The 5,661-nt window shown below is 45.4% G+C and overlaps 1 long non-coding RNA gene across 1 annotated transcript; it reads right to left on the bottom strand.

The window, feature by feature from the left end:
• Nucleotides 1–566: 566 nt before the first annotated feature.
• LOC116080178 lies at nucleotides 567–4,767 on the bottom strand. Its single transcript, XR_004114346.1, has 4 exons — nucleotides 4,633–4,767; nucleotides 4,019–4,166; nucleotides 2,179–2,315; nucleotides 567–1,394 (listed from the first exon to the last, which is right to left on the bottom strand). It is a non-coding gene; the product is annotated as an uncharacterized LOC116080178 (long non-coding RNA).
• Between the last annotated feature and the right edge of the window lie 894 nt (nucleotides 4,768–5,661).

Genomic DNA, 5,661 nt, shown 5'->3' with positions numbered 1-5,661 from the left:
GGTGGTGGCGCACACCTTTAATCCTAACATTTGGGAGGCAGAGGCAGGTAGATTTCTGAGTTTGAGGCCAGCCTGGTCTACAGAGGGAGTTCCAGGACAGCCAGGGCTATACAGAGAAATCCTGAATCGAAACAAACAAACAAACAAACAAAAAGAATGGTCAAAATCACCTTAGACTATTTGAGCCCTTTCCTAGCCATTTACCTTAACTTTCGTGTTTGATTTAACTAACACTCTTGTGCTAGATAGATTTATGGAAATGAGGCACCTTAGGAGACTACCTCTGGGTGCCAGCAACACAAGAGCTACAAATGTTACATCTGAAGCCTAAGGCAGACTCTCAGCTTTTCTGTAATCCTAAAGCTTCCACTAACACAATGGGTTAATATCTTGATTTGTGGCTATGATTGCCAGGTAGTCATTTACATTGTGGGACCTGTCTTTGCAAGATAACCTGGATCTCTCTGTTCCTTGGGCCACGAGCACTTGTACTAAGCTGGAAATAAACTTCTCCTCCTTCTTCTTTTCTTTTTTGCCTTTAAAGTAGAAGTGTCATCTCACGTGGATACATTTGATGTATTTTAATTTATAAGTTAAATCAGCACAGGGTTGGGATGCTGTTGTAGACAGCTTGCATGAGGCCCTAGGTTGTAACCCAGCGTTATGAGAGGGAAAGCAGGGGAGGAGAGGAAGGGAATGCAGGGGAGAAGGGAAAGCCAGCCAACTACAGTTCCGGTGCAAGACAGAAGATTATTTTCCAGGTACAAAATGTTCTCATACCACTTCAAAAATTACAAGGGATAACTGAAAGGCCTGGCTTAGGAAACAACTGAACATCGTGGCCTGTTTTGTTTTGTTTGAGTCCCCTCTCTGCATTGTCTCTGAAGTGAATTCTTGAGTGTTCTGGTAAGTTCTCAGACATAATAACATCAGAGAGGGCGCCTCTGGAGCAAAACACAGGTCACTTGCGACAAAGATGTGGGTGCCTCAAGAGCTTTGATTTCATCCTTATGGCTGCTGTGGGAAGTCGGACAAAGAGTTCTGAGATGAGGGAAAACAGAAAGAAAAGGAAACAGACAAGCCCCAAGTAAAAAGATGAGCGTGCAGATTTGGGGCGGGGAGGGGCGGGGCGGAGCAGCATCCTCGGTTGCTGGCTTTTCCTGCCCAACCCTGAGCAACCCCTCCCTGTCTCTGTGCTCAGCTGTATTTGGCCGCTTCATCCCTTCTTTCCTCCGGTGAAAGCCTGTAATTACAGACACCAGGTGCGGCGGCGGCTCTTTCGCCTCTCCGGTGACTCCATCAGTCAGAGCTGTGAATGGTAATTTGCCAACCACCATCGAAGTTTCCTTTCAAAAGCAGGATACGCTGGGTGTCATGTTACATCACTCAGAAGCCTGAGACAATAGAAGAGGAAATAGAATTTACCCGGGTAACAAAGGAGACTGCAGCTCATTTTTCTTTAGCCCTGGATAGGGAAGGACTGAATGCAGCCTCTAAACGGACAGCCACAATCCAGAACCGGGAAAAGAAGGGAGGGTCTCGAGGCAGAACCATGGGCACTGAGTGCTGCTGTGCCCTGAGCGCCCATGTGTACTATTTGCTCCAATGGCAAATTGGAGTGAAGCAACCTCACAATAGGTTGAATACTCCGGTGTGATTAAGAGCCTGGTCTTGAAGTCAGCCTTCTTATGTTCAAATCCTAGCTTCACTAATTGGTAGTGCTGCACCTGCTGGTCACAGACCTTCTCAAACATCCCCCCCTCTCTCTCCCCACCCCCTGAACTCCCCCCTTTCACCTTCTAACTCTCCTGGCTTTTCCTGCCATTTCTCTGCAGTGGTGGAGATAGTCCCTAGGGCCTCAGGCCTGCTAGGTAAGCACTCTGACACTTAACCATATGCCCAGCCTGGTCATGACAATTCTCACCTTTGTGTCCTCATGTTATTTTGAAGTTTAAATGTCAGGACTCTAAGTACCTGGCTATGCTATACAGAGGATTATAAATACTAGCCTTGAGCTGGTGTCTGGTTAGCTGCTTAACTTGGGCCTATGTGACCAGGCTGAGGCCAGGGAGCAAGCCACTGAATATGGTACCTGGGAGCAAGCCAAGCAGCCTGTGTATTGTCAAGGTACTCAGTACCTTTCTAACCCTAACCCTAACCCTAACCCTAACCCAGTACCTTGACAATAATGCCGTGGAACATTTTCTGTGACCCCTACTTCTGGGAATTTTGGCGTGTCTTTTCCCCTCCTCTCTGTCATTATCTGGAGACCTGAGGCTGTTTGGATGGGCAGGGAAGAAAGTCTGTGCCTACAACTGAGATAGATAAGGAAGAAATTAGTAAATAACTTTCATTCCTGGTGACAAAGGGATGGACAAATGGCATTCTGACTCAAATACAGGGGACTCTAAACTGTAGGCACTTCGTGTGAGTCTAGAGTTTCTCAGGAGTGGGCTAACGAATGCTGAATCCCACTAGGGATGCAACAGATCCCGGGGAGTATGGCAAGGGTGGGTCTTGGGTTCTCTCATATCAATGCATTTTCTAGGGAGCCTCTTCTGTTGGATTTAGTGAACTTTTCTAAAGGTCAAAGTTTCCCATGGCTCCAGCTCATTAGCCCTTCTGTGGCTTTGCTGACTTTGAGGAACTGGTGAATGCTAATTCCCTGGCTATGCTCCTTTTCTGAGAAAAAGTCAAAGACTGGGAATAAAATGGAGCAGTAATACGTGACACCTGGAAGGGGGAGGGCCCATGAGGGACAGTAATGAGAATTATTGAGGCCCCTTTGGGAATAATGCCTTTCTTGAGCAATTGGGGGTGGGGGAGTTGGATAAAAACGGCCCTCATAAACCCGTAGGGAGTGGCACTATTAGGCCCTGTTGGAGTAGGTGTGGCCTTGTCAAAGAAGTTGTCGCACTAGGCTGTACCTAGTCTGCTTCAAGATCTTACTTAGAAGCTCAAACCAGATCTGGTGGCATAGTTCACTTCCTACTGCCTGCTGATCCAGGTGTGAGAGGGATCACAGCCCCCTCTCCAGCACCCAGTCTGCCTGCAACAAGCTTCCTGCCATGACATGAATGGACTAAACCTCTGAACTGTAAGCCAGCCCCAGTGAAATGTTTTCCTTTCTAAGACTTGCTGTGGTCATGGTGTCTCTTCACAGCACTAAAATCCTAATAAAGACAGCTTCTGTACTTAACGACCTTGCTGATATGCCTTTCTTGTCACCTAATGTCACTTGGGCCTCAGCCCACCCTATTGGGCAAATTTCAACATGAAGATGTTCTTTTATGAATTAATGCTGTTTAGATTAATTGATGACTTTATAGAATTCCTGATTTGAGTCAAATAATTTTAGGAAGAGAGTTTAAAGAGATGGCTTTAATGGTTTTGCCAGAAACATATAATAAAGTTAGAATCAAGAATAGAATGTGCCCCCTCTTCATAGAATAGTAAGTAAAGGCTGCATAATAAGGAATACAATGAGCTTTCATAGATTGCACTAAGAAGAGAAATAGGCTTGGGACAGATCTGTGATCAAAGAAAAACATTCACTCTAGGTCAGGTCCAAGGATGAAGCCACAGGTGTGCACTACGATAAAGCAAGGCCATGCAAAACTGTTGCTTTGAATTTATAATGAGCTTATAGAATGAAACACTGTTTTGAACTTATTATCCACATCCTTCTGTAACTCCCCTTCTATGTAACATTTTATCAATGAGGTAATTTTATAAAGAACTTTTGTCTAAGAAGGTATAAAAAAACTGAGAGGAAAAAATAAAGTGTGGCTATTGGGGCTCTGCTCCATCCACCAAATGTCTATCTGTCTGTCTGTCTATATGGATGCACACTTAAGAGTTAAAAGAGTTCAGGGTTTCTAGCTGGGCATCCTTGCCAGCTCCAGATAATTGAGTACTGCTGATCCCATAATTTGCCTACTGTTGGGGTAGGGGACATTGGCTGCTATAAGCACAACCCTAATCACCAACACCAACACCATACCCCTTTGCTGCCTACCTCAGTTTACCCTGTGATGACAAAGCTGGGTTTTGACATAGAGAGATTGGGGAGAGGTGAATTGTGAGTCCATTTGGCCCAGCCAGGTATCCAGGTGCCGCCTCTCAGTTTTAAGAAGGTAGTTGCATACAGTACAGGCAGAAGATCTCTTTAAGAAACAAGAAAGACATGGGAACCACAACTCCCTTCTGCCATCTCCTGCCTCTGGCACAGACATACTCAGGACTGCTGCTTCAGGGTCCCTGACCTACTTGGCCAATCCCTACGTCCTATTCTCATCAAAAAGACCAGACACCTTAGCGGGGCTGAAGAGTGTGCCACTGAGCCACAAGACCTCCTTGGGGTCTCTGTGGCAGCTGTACATCTTGTCTGTTGACTGTTTAAAATGACTAATCACAACTGAGTGGTTAGAATTTAGGCCAAAAATTCAGTCTGAGTGACACAATTCATATCTACATTCTGGGTAGTCAACTATCTTGGCCTTTAGGAAGAGTGGCCCTCGCCCCTTGAGGGTGGCTTGGGCATCATAGTGCTGGATTCTGTACCTCCAAAGGTGAAGAGTCCCCTCCCCTGAAAGATGAAATGGTGGATTCGAGTAGAAGAATCAAATGAACCTGAGGAAGAGCTCTGCTATTGCTTGACGTTTCTCTGGGCTGTCCACTCTGACTCCCCATGATCCATAAATAGTTATGTTGAAGAATAGGGTAATCTATGTGCACAATGGTGTGGGTCTCCATGTGAGCCTTCCACGGACATAGAATGATTACTGTGCAGCTCTGTACAGGTTAGGAACAAAGAATCCATCTAGGCTTTCATAGATTGCAGGAGGTCACAATGAAGGACTAGAACTCCAAGACCACAAAAATCTTCCTAATGTGCTGGCTCCCATGGAAGTCTCTAGTGTTCACCTCACATTAACCTAATCAATGTTCCTCTGGCTCAGGCAGCTTTAGGAAAAACACTATAGATTCTTTAGGATGACTGGGAAAGCCTGTGGGCTTTACTTCTGCCCTGTTCTCTTGTGTTTTACAAAGACAATTGAACAGCATAGCCTGCCTTAATTGAGCCCTTCTTGGTCCAGCATAACTGAGTGGGACATGAGAACATGCCTTGGATGGGACCATGTCTGCTGTCTCCATAGCAATGCCCGAGGAATGTTCAAGGAAATCCCCTTATACAACAGGTCCTAAGTGAAGAATTGATGCATGTTTACCCTGGGATGGAACTAACATTTCAACCAGGTGTCTATTCTTTAACCATTCCATGTTCATTGGCCCATCTTCTGTGTACAACATCCTTCACTCTTCCTCAAGATCAGCAACAAGGCTTTTTTTTTAAGATTTATTTATTTATTTATTTTATGTGTATGAGTACACTGCAGCTGTCCAGATGGCCGTGAGCCATCATGTGGTTGCTGGGAGTTGAACTTAGGTCCTCTGCTTGCTCCATCCCCATTCGCTCCAGCCCCGCTCTCTCTGGCTCCGCTCACTCCAAAGACTTTTTTCTTTTAAGATTTATTTATTTATTTTATGTATATGAATACCGTGTAGCTGTACAGATGGTTGTGAGCCTTCATGTGGTTGTTGGGAATTGAATTTTAGGATCTCTGCTTGCTCTGCTTACTCCATCCCTGCTCGCTTCGG

The sequence above is a fragment of the Mastomys coucha genome, unplaced genomic scaffold, assembly GCF_008632895.1.
Source record: "Mastomys coucha isolate ucsf_1 unplaced genomic scaffold, UCSF_Mcou_1 pScaffold6, whole genome shotgun sequence".
Taxonomy (NCBI): domain Eukaryota; kingdom Metazoa; phylum Chordata; class Mammalia; order Rodentia; family Muridae; genus Mastomys; species Mastomys coucha.
Note: the sequence above shows the minus strand (reverse complement) of the source record. Positions and strands in the feature narration are given on the sequence as shown.